The sequence below is a fragment of the Balaenoptera borealis genome, assembly GCF_965194805.1.
Source record: "Balaenoptera borealis genome assembly, chromosome: 21".
Classification (NCBI taxonomy): Eukaryota; Metazoa; Chordata; class Mammalia; order Artiodactyla; family Balaenopteridae; genus Balaenoptera; species Balaenoptera borealis.
In genome coordinates, this window is record NC_138880.1 from 10,868,948 (window position 1) to 10,887,791 (window position 18,844).

An 18,844-nucleotide genomic window follows, 5' to 3' on the forward strand; every position below is an offset into this window, starting at 1 on the left:
ACTGACATTAAACATAGGTTTGGTTCTTCTGTAATTCCCAGTCTGCTAAATCTTAGTCTTGGGCCTGGTCCTACTAAGATCCCATAATTATCCACACCTAATTTCCTCTTTTTATGTTTCTAATATTTCTAGAACCTTCCCCAAAATGTCAGTGCACATCACCACTGCATTTATTTAAGTCCACTTGGTAATATTTAAGCCCTTCTGCTTTAGCTGTTATTGCTTTTACCATTACTCTTTTCCTTTTCATCCATCTCTGTCTCTTTGCACTTGCACCTCCATGCATTGTATTACATCGTTGCAGGGAAGAGTTGTCTTTTCATCTAAGCACCACACTATCTGATGTACAGTGTGCACTTGGCACCTGGCATTTTTCTGCGCCGGGCTCAGTTTTCTGGCCCCATAGTAACTGCTGAGGGATCCCAACCCACGCTTCCTTCAGAACGTTCATCGCAGCCTTGAGAAGCAGATGATTCTTTTCAGCCTTGTTGGCCACCATGGCTGACAGGCCAGGGGCTATCGTTGTACTGCCTGTCCGGGCTTCGTACTGTCACTCTCTCTGGTCTGTAGAGGCTCTTGGATTTCAATGATCACTCCAGTTTGGTTGATCCTTGGGTCCCAAAGATTTTTATGATCTGATGTAGGATAAGAAGGAACAACTCATGGGAAAGGTCCAGTGGGAAGACTCCTGTTTTCTCAGAAAAAAAACCAAAACATATACCTCTTTTTGTGTGTGTGGCTTATATACTTTTGTCAACATGGAAAACTCTGGGGTATGCTCAAAGTGCTGCTTTTCTAGCAGAAAACGTCCTTTTAATTGTTTATTCTTTTCATTTTAACTCTTTCCGGAAATGCTGTAGAATTGCATTTCCAACTAGATTAACATATTTGATATTTATATCCATCCTATGTATTAAGCAGAGCCATTACTACTGTTTCTTTTTCAGATAAGTATACTGAACTCAGGTTATTTAAAATGCCAGTGGTCATGCAGCTAGTCAACAGAACTGAGAAAACCTAGTATATAACTTAGTACTTCTGATTCTGATCTCAGTGTTTTCTTGACAGCATTTTGTAATCACAGGTGCTAGAAATAAAATGATTTCCTTTATCAATGCTCTTCTATGCATTTCTTCATGTACCATGCACGTCTTACGCTTTGGAAATATGGTTGGGTATACATGGGTGGGAAGAAATTGTGAGGAACAAAGAAGGAACTAGCAAGAAAAAGGTCAAAAAAAAGTGGTGATCATTTAGTAATGGATATAAACATGGAATCACTACATGGTGCACTTGTAACTAACATAGTGTTATAGGTCAATTACACTTCAATTAAAATAAACAAATAAATAAATTTTCAAATTAAAAAAAAAGAGGTAAAAGTAGTGGCTTCTTGCCATCTTGAGAACGGATGAAGCCGGAATATTCCAATGAGCCAAAAATAGCATACAGCCTTCCAGGGCTCCGTTTCTAACTCTGTCACTAGACACTTCTTCCACTTCTAAGATTTTCTACTTCTAACAAAAAGAAAGGAAAGATTTTTTTTTTCCTCCTCAGGAAATGTAGACATTAACAAGATGTTCTGAGCAAAGCCAGCAAGTCTTTAACATCACTGTTAAATCAATGACTTACTACTAAGCCCAACAGCCGTGAAACCATCAAATTATTCAACCCATCTTGTGTTCATCTCAAGGGAACTTATCACCTACAAAGCCTGTGCTCTTGAAGAGCTTTTCTGTTGAAGTGGATTGTACCTACTAGCTACTTTTCTCTTTCAAGGCAGTTTCTTAGTAAGAGAAAGGGAATGGCAGTGGGGAAAAGTTTTGTTTGTTTTACTGGTTTTGAATTATTAGAATGATAGCTGTCACTGAAAAGGTGCGAGAGGGATAGATTGGGGGGGGTGATAAACTAAATAAAAAACTAACATAAGACTTCAACACTGCGGTCATCTTAGGTAATATGTTTCTCAAGAACACTCAACAGGAGGACTGATCAAGTATTAGCAAAGATCAAGGATCACCATCACCTTTCCTCTTGGGAAACACTTTAAAAATAGTCCTGAGGGTGTGTCGCAAAGGTCAGTAAACATAGATTTACAGATAGAAATGACACCATCAGTGTTTCTGATTCTTCAGATTTGGGATGAAGGACAAGCCTGCAGGTGTCTGTGGGAAGGTGATCAGAGATCCCTGGAAGAAACTGCCCTGGACATACGGCTCCTTTTGATGAGTTTTACTGCACAGTATCTATTGTCTTGTATCGGCCACAGATTTGATGGTGTTATAAGAAACTTGTCAATTTGGTGTGTGACTCTAATCAAAATAGGACCATCTGAGATTTATTAATGCTGATTTCCTGTTGGGTGAGTGAGCCAACAGGAGGTGTCAACCCGCGTTTGTGTCTGTTCCATGACGGGATAAATGTATGTTACTTTCTATTTACAGAAAATGGCAGTTGGCCTGCTCGTGTGGTGCTGAAATGGGTAAGGATGAATGGTGCAGACAGTTCTGTCAACGGCACTTGAAGCTGTCTAAATGGCTTCTACAAATTCCCACCTACAATGGACAAGGTCAAAAGCATCAAGGAGGTGCCACCTCATTAAGACTGAAATGCACCTGGCTCCAAGCCCCATGCAACCGTCCCTGATGCTAAAATTAGTCCTATAGATGCCTGAGTACTTCTTCTTTCCATCTCATATTTGGTCCCATTAAGCACAGAGGACAGTTAATAAAGGAAGAAAAATTAGTCTAACCGAATTAATTGAGCTCGAGTAGAAGGGAGGGCGAACATTGCCATTCAGTCTATTTCTGAAAGGACAATGGGGCTTTTTTTGGCCCATGATGCTGAGTGCCTGTATTCTGATTTAATTTTTTCTTAGGCTTGAGGTGCACTATCCTTCCAGGAGAGGAAGTTTAAAAGTGTGTCTCTGCTTCAGTTCATTCAAAAGAAAAAAGTGCTACGTATACCCAAACAAATGAAAACAAACACACACACAAAAAACAATCACATGAGTAGAACCAGGATGACTAATGGTTCATAAAATGATATCAGTGAACCTTGCATGGTGATTTTCTGTGTAGCGATCTATTAACAGGCCATTGAATTAATGTTTATGAGCCCTCACCCAAATAGACAGTACTCTCTGAACATATTGTTATTAGGAGAACACGTTTTATCCTCATGCTTAGTTAGGACAAGAATAAACCAACCTGGGCTTCCCTGGTGGCGCAGTGGTTGAGAGTCTGCCTGCCAATGCAGGGGACACGGGTTCGAGCCCTGGTTTGGGAGGATCCCACATGCCGCGGAGCAACTGGGCCCGTGAGCCACAACTACTGAGCCTGCGCGTCTGGAGCCTGTGCTCCGCAACAAGAGAGGCCACGATAGTGAGAGACCCGCGCACCGCGATGAAGAGTGGCCCCTGCTTGCCGCAACTAGAGAAAGCCCTCGCACAGAAACGAAGACCCAACACAACCAAAAATAAATAAATAAATAAAATTAAAAAAAAGAATAAGCCACCCTTTAGGATTGAAAGAGAAATAGAGACCATTTAGTTCAAATCTTTTTCTGAAAAACCCAGGACCAGTGAGGTTTAAAGACTATCCAAATGACCTGCCGATTCTTGACAGAGCACTGATCAGATTCTAGGTCTTCTGCAAGCTGTGACATTGTTCTTTACGCTGGACTTCACTGGCCATATTAGTAGGAGTTCCCCAACATTCCTCTTGAATATAAAAATATGTTCTATAACCCTAGTGTCCATACTTCAGTAGACTTAAGAGTCATCCAAGTCTTTCATAAAAATTCAGATTCTAGAGACTCACCTCCAGATATTCTGATGTAGTAGATGATGCCCTCCCACCCCACCCTCCAAAAAATCTAGTTTACAAATCTATTTTTTTTAACTTATTTATTTATTTATTTTTGGCTGTGTTGGGTCTTCATTTCTGTGCGAGGGCTTCCTCTAGTTGTGGCAAGCGGGGGCCACTCTTCATCGCGGTGCGCGGGCCTCTCACTATCGCGGCCTCTCTTGTTGCGGAGCACAGGCTCCAGACGCGCAGGCTCAGTAGTTGTGGCTCACGGGCCCAGTTGCTCCACGGCATGTGGGATCTTCCCAGACCAGGGCTCGAACCCGTGTCCCCTGCACTGGCAGGCAGATTCTCAACCACTGCGCCACCAGGGAAGCCCCTACAAATCTATTTTTAACAAGGCCATGGATGATTCTAATGCAGTCAGACCATGAAACGCACTCTGAGAAACACAGTTCTACATGACTAAATATAATCCTGATGAATGGGTTGAGAAACAATAAGATTTTTCTTCCGTTTTATGAAAGGCAATTAAATAACTTCTCCCTGCTTTTATCTCACTACCTAAATAGAAGTATTTTTTTATCTTCTCAATGAAACTATAATTAGAAAGATTTCAAAGGTCTTGTAGTCCTATCTTGTCTGTTTCCTTCCAGATTCTATGCCATCGATTCAGGCCTAGTTTTTTTCAAGACCATCTTCTTGTGCTAAAATGAGGTTTAAATCAAAATATAACCAAATATAGCTTCATAAGACACCTGTATCTCTTATGACACTAAATACTCTTAACTTTGTGATGGGGCAGTAACAGTACAAACGCATGGACATTCAGAGAGGGGAGAGTACTTTCAGCTCAGGGAAACCCTGCAAAGCGTATAACAGACACACTGAGCTGAGAACAAGTCAGGAAGGGCAAAGGGGAAGTAACATTTATTGAATGTGTATAATGTATCAGTTATTTTATTTACATAGTAGAAAAAGGGAAACAAAGATGGCAGCAACATTATACTGGGAAGAAAGAATAGATCTTTGTTTAGCTATACTGTGTAACTGATGGATAATTTAGATACTATGAAAACCATCCATTTGTGTATGGTCAAGATAAGCCAGGAGTGAGCTGTCAAGAAAAAATGTGAACGACTTTGAAATAGAAAAAAGAAAAAAATCAGGGAGGGGAGTCCTGTCTGACACACCCTTCCAGGTTACCTTCTTCTTTTATTGAGTTCTTTTAAAACTCTGTCAGTTGCAGAATATTGATAGTAATGCAAGTGATCCTTGCTCATAGACATGTAAATTGTGTCCAGAGGAGAGAGTTTCTTACTGCTCTGTGAATATTGACCATTTTTGCCATTATATACGTGTGATTCTTTGAACTTTGCTTTGAACCAGCTGTAACACCTTACCAGTCCTCTCATTAAATAATGAGTTAAATAAAATATTTGTCATGTGTTAATTTTTAAATGTATTTATACAGTCGTGATTTTACCCTTAAGAAGATAACAATTCTTAACAAAACCAAAGAAAGAAAATTGATCTGCATTAAGAAAGTAAGCTTTTTTTTTCGTTTCTCCAGGTAGACTGAAAAAAAGGGGGGACAGGGTTGGAGAACAGAGTGGTAGGTGCAAGGGTCAGTAAATCATGACAAGAGAATAAAGCTTTATGTGAAGGGACCAATGAACTGTTGCAATGGCAGGTAAAACCCAGAGACTTTTAGAATGAGAGCACTAACTCTTGAGCGGCTGTGCTTTTTTCCCCTTCCCCGCTCACACTCCCAAACTTTTAGTACATTCTCCGGCTCACACAGCATGTGTACTGGTCAGTGCCATTTAATAAGGAACAGAGCAGGTAGATGGAGAAGGCAGAACTGAGGTTGGCAACGCAGCAGCACCTGAAGTTAAAGCTAGAAGAGCCCGAGTCTAAGACAAGAGAATTCTCCAAAACTTGCCAGATATCTGGAGGGATGCTGGGTTATCTATCCAATGTGTGATGGAGAGGTGATCCAACTAATATTTATTCATGTTGTTTTTTAAATTAATAAGCTTTGTTTTTAAAGCAGTCTTAGGTTCACAGCAAAATTAAGCCAAGAGTACAGAGAGTCCCCAGATACCCACTGCGCACGCCCCCCCCCCCACACAGACAACCTCCCTTATGATGGACACCCTACCCCACACTGGTACATTTACTACAGTTCATGAACCTACATTACACATTAGTATCACCCAAAGTCCGTGGTTTACATTAGGGTTCGTTCTTGGTGTTGTACATTCTGTAGGTTTTCACGAAGGTATGATGACACACATCTACCATTGCAATATTTAATGTTAAATTTTAAAGGACACATTCATACCAGTTGAATGACTTAGTCATATCCCATTTGCCTGACATCCAGGTACCACATTCCACATCTTTCTTTAAGCAGTCAGACAAAGTAAATCTTATTAGCTCTCCTTAGTACAAGAGGAAGCTGAGACTCAGGGAAGTAAATTGACATGTTTGAGCTCAAATAGCAAGTAAGTGATGGAGCTGTATACACTGCCTGACTCCAATATGCCCACTCTTGACCTTATTTTGTGCTACCTCCTAGAGTATCTGTACTTGTGGAAATAGTACCAGGTGAAATATTTTGTTTTGTTTTATTGAGGTACTAAGCAAGTGAAGCTCCAGCCAAAACATTAGCGAAATCAAGAGGACCAGAGAGAAAACATATCGCAAGTAGGTAAATCCTCAGTCAGCAGAGTTGAGCCTACAGTGGCACCAAGGGAAGGTACATGAGCACGTTTCAAGCACTTTTTGGAGCCTTTCAAGAAAAAGAAATGGGTTTATGATTGCGGTGCTCAGGCTCTGAACTCCTTGAATGCAAAGGATTAAGTCCTCACACCTTTCAGGATGAATGATAATTTACCAGTAAAGAGAGACATATTAGACTTGTCATAGGCAGATTTTGTAATAATCGGGGCTGCATTTGTAAGAGAATCAAGGTTCCACATTGTCAGTTTCAGCTTTTCTTGTTAAATTAACTTCTTCTCCCACAACACATTCTTCCGGGAGGAAACGAAAGAAGGGTGGGGGAAAGGATACATTCAGATGAAGGAAATCTGCTACTAAATTTATCAGACTTCATTTGTTATGAGTTAGAAAAAAAACACTGAGATCAAAACACATCTGCACGTATTTGAGAATCCAAGCTCTTCTCTGTGTTTCTTTTGTAAATCACTGCCACTGCTCTCTACCTCTCCAATGCAATGTCACCCTCTTCTGTTCCAAAAGCATTCTCACTCTCCCCTTTATGCTTCTTCCTTTTCCCCCAGAGTATCTGTTCAAACATTAGGTACCGTCTCCTAAAAGAAATCTTCCCTAACCATCTAGCTTAACCCTGACCCTCACTTTTTTCCCTCAGTCACTTCTCTTGAGTTGTTCTCTGACTCCTTCTTTATCCATCTTTATTTTTCTTCCAAGTATTTATCACTAACTGAAATTATTTTACATCTTGATATGTCTATCCCTTGCCCACCCAGCCACAGAAATGTAAGTACCATGAGGGACGTTTTCTGAATGGTTCATTGATATTTTCCCACCATCTAGCATAGTTTCTGGGGCACAGATAATGCTCCATAAATATTTGTTGAGTCAATAAATGAATAAAATATGTAAGGAGATGGTTAGGGAAAGAAGGAGCCACATGCAGAACTGTCTCTAATTCTTCCCTGTTTCCCCAGCTCAGCTATCTCCCTGGACAAAGAAGCCAATCTCAAGCCTGCCATCACAACACCAGTCCCTAAAGGGACATATCAAGATATGTGTTTGTAATGTTGTAATGTCCTATTATGCTGACTGAAGTTTGACAAGACTATTTTTTTTTTTACCCTCTGACAACCCCCAAGTTACTTCTACATTGGACCAGAGAAATTTGCTTAGAAACCCTAGGCCAACAAAGAAAACACAATGGTGCCCCAAAGCATTTGTGAAATGGATGGGTTTACAAGCCAGGGAAAGTTTTCTTGGTTACAAGTTTTGTAGACCAGGATTCAGAATTACAAAATTGAATTCAGACCATTCAGGATTGTTCTGGCCACAGTCTATCTTATCTAAGCTATATTTGTGTTTCCACCCCTTCAAGATTCAGAGAATTTTCTCTCTCTCCCAAAACCTGTTTCTAGCTTTCAGTCAGCATGTAGTAACCTGATTAGTCCTGTTCCAGCCCTGGACAGTGTTGTGATACTTTTGTGGGTTATTGCTGTAGTCTTTACAGATTTACAGTGTCTCGGCACCTTAAAAAGGGAGGGCTGCGATGGGGTCTCTTTACAGATATTGGTGAAACCACCTGATCCTTCCAATAGGTTTCTCTTGGCTGAGGTATCCATCATATTATATTCCTTAATCCATTTCTTTCAGTCCCATGTCCAATGCATACAAGCAGGTGAGGGAGGCAACGTTGAAAACAATAGAAAGTTCATGAACTTTACCATTACTGTCCAGAAATTAAATCATGACTGGAACTTTCTAGATGTGTAGTCGTGAGAAAATTAAATTTTCCAAGTGTAAGGAAATTAAACTCCAACATTGAAGTAATGACAATTATATTACAGGATTATCAAAATGCAATGATTTTGATAACAAATTACACATAGTAGTAACTGAATAAATTTTTTTATAATTCCTTTCCACAGGTGGCTGAAGTTGTATGTGCCCATTTGTGAAACCCACCCCTACCCCCAATATTGTTTCTAAGTGAGCATCTTGGTTTCTTCTTCCCACATGCTTGTCTGTGGTAGGTACCATCTTTCCTGAAGCCAGTGGGTGTAAATGGAATTTCCTTACTCCACCCCACCACTCTATTCACCCCCAATCGCAGTTTATCTACTGTATTGTGCACAAACACTGTATCATTCATGAATATCGCTGCCTCTCAATGACTTTCTTAAACAGAGATCATTAAAATTTCCTGTAGCAAATGAATGGTCAAGATACATAAATCCCAAATAACCTCACTTTCTTTTTCCTTGACACTTCATATGCATTCTGTCATTAAATGCTCACAACAACCCTGAGATGTAATTACACTATTATAACAATTGAGAATTTTGATAGTACAAATCATTTGACCAACTTGACCCATTAGTAAGTGGCAGAGCTGGCCCCAAAAGAGGTGTGTCTGACACAAAAGCCCGAATCTGAAGCTCTCACTTAGCCTCCTTTGATAACTCATTATTTAATTATTTCCATGAAAGAACAGTCTACATTCTCAAGATACCTTAATAGGTACAGAACATAATATTTGTAAACTTGGGTATTTTGGGGTACTTAGTGTTATATAATGTAAATGAGACTCTTCTAAGACAAACAATCTCATTAGAATCATTGATTTAAGAATTAGAGGTGGGGACTTCCCTGGTGGCGCAGTGGTTAAGAATCCACCTGCCAATGCAGGGGACACGGGTTTGAGCCCTGGTCCGGGAAGATCCCACATGCCACAGAGCAACTATGCCTGTGCACCGCAACGACGAGTAGCCCCTGCTCGCCACAACTAGAGAAAGCCCACACGTAGCAACGAAAGACCCAATGCAGCCAAAAATAAATAAATAAATTTATTTAAAAAAAAAGCATTAGAAGTGGTCATAAGATACTAAGACTGAGTGTCCTTTCCTGTCATACAAGCATAGTATGAAAACCCTAATGAAACATCAGTTGCCTCAAGACAAAACAGGGATTTGACTTACTCATGGTCAACTCATCACATGTGGTTATGAAATAGGTTGCTGATAATAAAAGTTCTACCTCCCAGGACATAAAACTGGAACACCTGCCTGACCTCGGAAAATATGCTCAATCATACGTAGCATGCTTAAAGGGCCTTCTCATGCCACTTCTTTTCCAGATGTGCCAAAGCTCTGAAGTGCCTCCAGACTTGGTGAATGAACAGGTTAAGGCTCAAGAAGATAGCCACTATCAAATATCTCTGCTGGTTTTTTAATCCTTGGGTTTTTTCATAGGCTCAAAAGGCTCTTCAGAAAAGTCAAAAAGTTGGTATTCAGAAGATACAAGTCACATGGTATGAATTTTTTGGATATTCTCTTGGCTGACCCCAATTTCAGAAGTTAAGTTCTGGGAAAGCTATAACCTATGGGACTTCTATAAACTAACAGGAAAATTTTCCTATTCCTAAACTTCAGAGACTAAAATCTACAAGTCAGACTGCAGACAACTTGCAAGAACTGTAACTTTCACTATAAAATCACTTAGGTCCATTTAAACTCTATCGGAAAAGATTTTGAATAATTATAATCATTATGCTCTTAGCATTACAGCACACTAGCTAAAATAATGCTCCCAGTGTTTCTAAAATAATGTGATAATATGCCATATATGTGACATAAAAGATAATTAATTTTCAAAATGACAGCTGCAAAAATCTCTTCCTTTTAATTTTGGAGAGTAAAAACATATTTCTCAATTGTGATTCATACTGTTTCCACTCAAATTTCTTCAGAAGTTGTAGAAAGAACAACATCAAGATTTCAAAAAGGTTTTCAAGACAGAGCATGAAACAATGTATTTGGCAAAGCTGGTCTTCAACTAGGTAAAGAAGGAATGAAAAAAGTCAGCAAAAATTTTAGGGTATGAATACTAAACTATGGAAATGCCTATAGCATCCTATTCCAAAGCTTGATTCTAGTCTGAATGTAGGCTAAAAATAGGGTCACCTGGACCCACAGAATTCTCATGTTCCCATCCTGCAGAATGTTGCATGTTTACTAAGGTCCCTCAAGGGTTAATCGTCTCTAATTTCATGAGATATTCACAGGAATTTGTAGAATATTTGTAGAATATGAATTATTTCTTTTGTCCTCCTTGGACTGAAGCCTTGTAATAGTCAAAGACTGTCCCTTTTTTTCATTAAATGTTGGTGGAGATTAACTTTTTTAACTTAGGTGTGTGTATAGACTCATAGGGAAGCGAATGTTCCTGTTTCTCCCTCAAGTTTGGAGGGAAGTAATCTTACACATCACTCAATGAGCTTAAATGCTCCTATCCATATCACAAGGTTTAATCTCTCTCTTGAGCTCCCGAACAAGTTTTCTAACTGTTTTCCATATGTTTCTAAAACTCTATTCTAATAAAGCTGAACTCTTCATGATCCCTTTCCTGTAAACTGCTTCTCTGCTGAATTTTCTGCCTTGTTTAATAACATTATATCTTAATCACATGTGCAAATTTGGGAGTGATCGTCAACAGCTTTCTCTTCTTCATTCACTGCATGCAGGTACTCAATACATCCTGATGATTCTATTCTCTGTAACACTTCTGCTCTTGACGGTATTCTTGGGTTTTTTGTTTATTTGTTTGCTTTTGTTTCAGCTTAGACTAATTCAATAACTTCCTAATTAGGCTCACAAACTAAACATTTGCCTCCTTTGTTCATCATGTTGTAACCAAGCAGGACCCTATGGGGCCTTCCAGAGTCTGACACCCACCACCAAGTCCTCAACCTGCCTCTTGTTTGTAGAAAAGCTGTAGTCTCCCAGGCCTCCTCTAAGTCACAAAAGCCTGGCTCAAGAATAAATGATTGAAAGCATGTGAACATGTAATGACAAAATAACAGTTGGGCCAGGAGAACTAGTAAGAATTCAAACAGTGTATCAGTCATAGGGCAGTCACAGAATCTTCAGTTCCTCCCTGAAGTACCTAGATAACAGTGTCCGATGTGCATTTCCTGAGTTGTTTTACAGATGCTAAACCCACCAAATGGAAGAAGTTAACTACCTGATGACCATGCGTTAAGTACCTTGCCCCCAGACCTACTGGAGCTTGAGAATTGATCATGATAATCACATGACACTGGCCTGTTACCTCACCATCAACCAGAGAATTGTGCATGAGCTGATCACACACCCTGCAACTCCCTTCCCTCACCTTCCCCTTAAAAACACTTCCCTGAAACCCATGGGAGAGTTCCAGTCTTTGGAGCACAAGCCACCTTTTCTCCTTGCATGGCCCTTGCAATAAACCTTTCTCTGCCCCAAACTCTGATGTTTCGGTTTGTTTGGCTTCACTGTGCATCAGGAACACGAACCTGGGTTTGATAATATTCCCATCCTTTATCAACCAAACATATAAATCTGGTTAGTTCATTCCCCTCTTCACAAATTGCAAAGGTTTCCTCACTGCCTCCAAATTCTTATCATGAACTTTAAAATATCTAGTTGCAAATTATCATTCTAGTCTTGTTCCTCTCTCCATAATGCTGTGTGTCCTGTGCTCTAATCAGTTTCAGAATGGGCCCTTAATTTGTGTGTCTTGATATTTTTGCTCCTGCTGCTTCCTCAGTTCTCAGGTCTTTATTAAAATCCTTCCCATCCTTCAAGACCCAACTCAGTTGCCACTATGCCTTTGGAATATCTAACCCCATGTCAGAAAAAAATTGTCTCTTCATTTGGTTGCCTTTAGTTCATTTGTGCATTTACTTAGCACTTATTTCATCTCCTTCCATGCTATCTCAAAAGGCAACATAAGGGTTTTTACGAGACAGCATGCTAATGACATTAGAAAGACATGGGTTACAATTGCAGTTTAGCCCCTTGCTAGCTGCGTGACCTTGGGCAACAAACTTAGTTTAAACTGTCTCGATCTCTTTTCATCATCTCTAAAATGTGGCTAATGGTAGATATTCCACATAATTATTATGAGGAATAGAGAAATCTATATACTTAACAAATTATCTGCTATAATTAAAGAAGAGGTGTCAGAAAGAAATATTTTCTCTAAATAGTTGTTACTAAATAAACGCCTCTGATATTTTCCTTCTCAAGAAATAAAGAGCAACAACTTCCAAAATCTGAGACAATAACTCAACAACAACAAAATTGTCTGAATTTTGTAGATGAGTTGGGTTAGTTCCATAGATTGTTTTATCTTTCATCCACCCAGAAGGACATAGGAAATACCCTTCAGGATACAGAGGAGGGCATAAAGCAGATCTTCTAGTAGAGACTGGTATAATCATCACACTAGTTGTTTATATTTCTATTTACTCTTCCCTGCTCTTGCCCTCTAGATTCTAAACTCCTTGAGGATATGAATCTCACCTTACTCATTCCTGGATAACCTCAGTGCCTAAATGAAGTATTGAAGTTCATAATGTTGAATTGAGTTGAATTTAATTTAACCGAATTGAAGATAATCAAATCTATGCTAACTAAATGAGTGCATCAAAAAGAGAAAAATACACTATTTGAGAATCATTTCCGTCCTGCTCTGTTCTATCTCCTTCCCCTCCTGTTCTTTGTTTATACCAGCACAAGGAGCTTCTCCCAGCCTCCCTTTTCCTTTTCTTCCATTAGCTTCCATCTGTTGCTTCTACTGTATTACATCCTTCCTGGGAAGAGTTGCTTTCCCTAAGGATTCACTTTGGTATACTCTCCCACTTCATGATGGACATGTTATTTGTACAATCTGTAGAGTGTTTCATTAGCAGAGATGTGTATGCTAGGAAGTGTGCTTGTTTATTATTCATATTTGTCTTCATGCTGGAACTGTGATCGTTTTTCTCATTTGGGCTCTTCTGTGCCTCTTCAATTTGTCTTTTGTTTGCTCATCTCCCTTCAAAAACAGCCTGACTGCAGTTATAATTGTTTGGATTTGTAACAGATTAGCTGGGCCTTCTGATGTCTGTATAACTTCACAAGAAAGGGAAAATATGCACAAATGCCTCCAAGCCAGCGGACTTTCAGTTGTTTTCCTCTGCTCTCATCACCAGATAACACCAGGCACTTCCTAAAATGAGTCCACAGCATGTTTGCTGACCTATTAAACCATCTCCTGAAAGCAATCATTGAACTCATCCATCTACTCTGTCAGTATGCATGTCTCTGCTTCCCCCAGTGAAATTAAGAAGATTGAAACCAAGGGTAATTGTAATCCTATTATCAATAACAGCTCTTTCATAACATATTATAGTCAAAGTATTGTTTCTATCAGCTTGAAAGTTGGTTAGTAGCAGGATTTTAAAAATCATTTGTCTTAAAGCAATGTCTAAGAATCACCTGAAAAGTCTAATAAGCACATAAAATTCTGATCCCCAACCCCCAGAAATTCTGATTCAGTGGATCTGGCATGGGACCAGGAATCTGCATTTTTAATAGATTCTCCAGGTGATCCAAGGATAGGTAGTCTGCTTACACTATATTGAGTAACACTGGTTAGAAGTGTGATAATTACCCACCAGATGTCAAAACAACCATAATGTTTAGAAAAAAAAAAAAAATCACCTAAATGATCATTAGGGGTAAGGCAATGGGTAAAATGACTGGGTTTTCAACTGGTTGTTTGTTAGATTACAAAAACTAGGGTCAGAGTCTAAAGTTAAGATTGTGTAAATGAGTGTCTGAGACAAATCATCATTTCTGCATTTTGATGCTTCAACCACAACCGGTATTAAACAATGGCTCCAGTATGAGTATCTATTGCCATGTAACAAACTAACCCAAAATTTAGCGACTTAAAATAACAGCGATTATTTCACAGTTTCTGTGGGTCAGGAATTCAGGAAAGATTAGGGTGACAAACCATTCTAGTTTGCCTGGGACTCAGAGGATTCCTGGGACATGGGATTTTAAGTGCTAAAACCAGAAAAGTTCTGGGCAAATCAGGACGATTTGGGCTTAGCTGGTGGTTCTGGCACAGGGTGTCTCAGGTGGATGTAGTCAGATGTCAGTAGCGTCCACTGTCATCTGATGGCTTGACTGGGGCTAAAGGATCTACCTCCGAGATGGCACGTTTATGTGGCTATTGGCCAGATGCCTTTGTTCCTTGCCAGCTATTGGCAGGAGACTTCAGTTCCTCGCTTACATGGTCCTCTTCACAATACGGAAGCTAACATCACCCAGACTCAGCAATGCAAGAAGAGGATCAGGGAGGAAGCCTCATGCTTTTTTATGATGTCGCCTCCAAAGTTGCACATCATTACTTCTGCTTTATTCTATTTGTTAGAGGACAGTCACTAAGTCCAGCCCACTAAAGAGGAAAATCAGGCTTCACCTCTTAAAGGGAGGAATGTCAAAGAACCTGTGGATATATTTTAAGCTACCACTGCTCCAACGGGAGATGATTTAGTAGCTACTCCTTCCCTCTAACACTGAAAGAACTTCAAGTTAAAATAAAATAATCTCCTCCGGACCTTGGTTTTGGTAGCTGAAATATAGCTGACCTTTCTGGCATTCGGAATTATGTTCTTGTTGCTTTAATAAAAAAAAAATAAACTTTAATGCTATTTTACTCAAGTAAAGCTCATATTTCTAAGGTAAATGCCAGTAGGTTTCCTTCATAGCTGAGGTTAAGGTGGAAACTTGGCAAGTTCATAATTAACCAGATCAATGTGCTCAATCAAACCAGAAAATTGCTGTCCCAAATTTACCGTATCTTGTTTCATTTTTGCTTTATTCTTTGTCAAATTAGTAACTAAGTAGAGAATGGAAATTAGATTTTAACAAATTAGCTATATGGGGACTTCCCTGGCCGTCCAGTGGTTAAGACTTTGCACTTCCACTGCAAGGGACACGGGTTTGATCCCTGGTTGGGGAGCTAAGATCCCACATGCTGTGTAGCACGGCCACAAAAAACAAAATTACGTTATGTCACCGTAGGAAAGTACTGTTTCTAGCTACTTTATATATATGTAAGGTGAGAAAATTTGTCTAAAAGTTCTTTAAGATCATTTCTATTTGTAATATTAGAAGATTATCTGAATCACTAGGAAATTTGCTGGACCTTAAGATGGAATGGACTCAGCCTTTTTCCCTTTCACTTGAACTTGGAAGAAGGGAGTGTATATCAGTGACCTAGTCAATTCCATTGGCAAGTTGGTATAATACTCCAGTAGCTCCTTTGGGTAATACATCATCAAAACTTGTGGCTCTAGAGATACAACACTCAAAAAAGCAGACCGTCTTTGAAAAGGAGCATATTGAGTTACACAGGAGGACTCCAAAAAACTGCAAAGATCAAGGAGTCATGTTTTCAAAGAGTTTCCCATAAGATATCTTGCACACCCTGCTCTTCTCTGCCCCCCCTTCTCCTCCATCTTATTCCCTTTTGCTTGCTTGAAAAGACAATCATTGCATTAAGTGATTAAGTGCTTCTTTTCTTCTGACTCATAATTCATAAGACCACGACATGAATTTCAATTAGATTTTCTTCCTGTGCGAAAGGGAAAAAAGAAAAATCAGACCTTGGAGAACAGAGTTTTGGGGAAGCCTTTTCAATGTCTACGTGCAGTTTTTTTCACGGAGGCAAAACTGCGGTAAGACAACGAACAGACCCAAGATTCAAGTGCTCCTTAAATGAGCAGTTTCTGTACTAATACTCTGATATCTTCTGTCTAACTGGATAAACATGCTACGTGGAAAGATTATTTGTAGTTAGAAATCTTAGTTCCGAGTTCCAGCTACTAACTGTGAAACTTTGGGCAAATCACAAAGACTTTCTAAAACCCTGTTTCCCCATCTACAAAATAGAAAAATAGTAATACCTGCCTCAGAAGCTGGCTAGCAAGATTAAATGAATTGTATATATGAAACTGCTTTATAAACCATAAAATACTACATTTGAAAGACAATAATGCAATGGTAAAGACTGGATTCTAGAGCTGGGTTGCCTGCGTTTGAAATGTCACTCCACTACTTCCTAGCTGTGTGATTTAGGAATCCTTGACCTCTTGGTGCCTCAATTTCCCTTCTGTAAAATGCAGATGTCATGGGCTTCCCTGGTGGCGCAGTGGTTGAGAATCTGCCTGCTAATGCAGGGGACACGGGTTCGAGCCCTGGTCTGGGAAGATCCCACATGCCGCGGAGCAACTAGGCCCGTGAGCCACAACTACTGAGCCTGCGCGTCTGGAGCCTGTGCTCCGCAACAAGAGAGGCCGCGACAGTGAGAGGCCCGCGCACCGCGATGAAGAGTGGCCACCGCTTTCCGCAACTAGAGAAAGCCCTCGCACAGAAACGAAGACCCAACACAGCCAAAAATAAATAAATAAACAAATGTGGGGTTTAAAATAAAAAAATGCAGAGGTCATGGTACTGTGACAGTTCACTGAATATTTAGACTAGTGTCTGGCACACTGCAAGTGCAACTTAAATGACAGCTACTCTTATCGATGTTTTTGTTGAGTAATAATAATGACAGCAATGTGAGTAAAGACAAGAGAGAAGCAATAGAAAGAAAATGATAGTGCCACCCAAAGTCAAGTCTCTCTTAACAAAGGAAATAAACAGTGTGTGTAAATAATCCTGCAGACTCGGAGTTTAAAAGTAAGGCCCAATTATTTATAAGAACTGTTTTGCAGGAAGGGAGGAATGTTCTCCAGTTAGAACACAGACTAGTTCTTTGACACACCAATTGTTCAGCATCTTTTCCTCAGGAGTACATCTCAATACCCACTTTGAGAATTGCCTTGTGTCACCAGGGGACGACGTACCATAGGACAATCAGGTTGGGTTGATGAGACCACTGAACAATCAGGTAAATGTACCTCATGATACTCAGCAAAGGATGGGAGGACTGGCACTTTATTCATGAGTCAGCAATCTCCAAGAAACAAAACACTACTTAAAAGGGTGCAGGCAATGGACATAGAGAACAGACTGGTAGTTGCCAAAGGGGAGGGCATTGGGGGAGGGATGGAATGGGAGGCTGGGGTTAGCAGATGTAAGCTTTTATATATAGAATGGATAAACAACAAGGCCCTACTGTATAGCACACAGAACTATATTCAATATCCTATGATAAACCATAATGGAAAAGAATATTAAAAACAGAATATATATGTATATATATGTAACTGAATCACTTTGCTGTACAGCAGATATTAAAACAACATTGTAAATCAATGATACTTCAATAAAAAAAATTTTTTAATTTTAATTTAAAAATAATAATAAAACGGTGAAGACGACATGTATATAAACGCTCCCATAGTATTTGTTCAGTAAATACTTCAGGCATAGAAATGAGTCACAGTGTTTGTCTTAGGGGATGATGAGTTCAAATTTTCCCACTACTGGAGATAGTACCAAAGGGATGATTTCCCCAGCGATCCCTCTTCTGTCTTTTGGGATCTTCCATTTACTATTAATCCTAAGCCCAAAGGAAGAAAACAGGTGGTGGGAATCAGGACAACGGCAATAGCAATAGTTGCAATATTTTCATTTATGGTGCTCCTACGATGTTCCTACACTGTGAGAAGTGTCTTTCTCACACATTATCTCATTTAATCCTCCTAAATATCCCATAGAAATAGGAGTTTAGAAGCAAACTAAGGTTCGTGGAAATAAGCAACTTGTCCAAGGCCATAGAGCTAGAAAACATTGAATCTGGGATCCAAGCCCAGTTCAACCTGACTTCAGAAAAAATACCTTAAACCCCTATCTTATATGAAAGACAGGAAAGTCCTATTTCTCAACCAAAAGAGGCTGATGTAGGGGCTGTCCTGGTCAGTGAATCAATAACATCCATTTCATGCCCAGTATTGCACAAATTTGTCAAATGAGTGAGTACCTATGGGAATTTGCTTTTGTTGTAATGGTTGGTGTTGTTTTTAATGGATAATATGGGGGGGGGGGAATCATAAATAGGGAAAACAAGCCCCTTTTCTGAGAGAGCTTAAAATCCAGATACAAAGTGAATATTCAAGGAAGAGAAGACGCAGGAAAAGAAAAACTAAGGCCCTGCTCGCTGCAGGCAAGAGTAATCCAAAACAGCTGGGCTGATCCCAGCGGCACTGGCGTAGGACACTGGTCCCTTCAGCCGTGGCCAAGGCACAAGCTGTGTGGAGGGCCTTGTGCTGCTGCTGCCCGCTGCAATCGACTCTAAGGCAGGAAGAGAGTGTCATTAATAATCATTAGCGTGAGGCTTACAGGTGCTACAGCAGATGTTGCCTGGCAGGAAAATTGGCAACATCTGAGAACATAAACCAGGAGGTCATTTTCATCATGGGACAATGCTTGGAAGATGTCCAGCCTAATTCAAAATGTGTTCACTCTCCCAGC

General features: G+C 39.8%; 1 protein-coding gene across 3 annotated transcripts in view; it reads right to left on the reverse strand.

Annotated features, from left to right (window-relative positions):
- The window catches only part of LOC309619657 (uncharacterized protein), a 386,823-nt gene that overhangs the window by 101,506 nt on the left and 266,473 nt on the right, over nucleotides 1-18,844 (reverse strand). For 2 of the 3 annotated variants that reach the window (XR_014239096.1, XM_082375094.1), the window contains exon 7: nucleotides 15,761-15,998. The exons of the other annotated variant lie outside the window; for it this stretch is intronic. The gene's annotated coding sequence lies outside the window, so the exon portion shown is untranslated. Of the gene's footprint in view, nucleotides 1-15,760; nucleotides 15,999-18,844 lie in introns of those variants that run through there. 3 annotated transcript variants of the gene reach the window in all.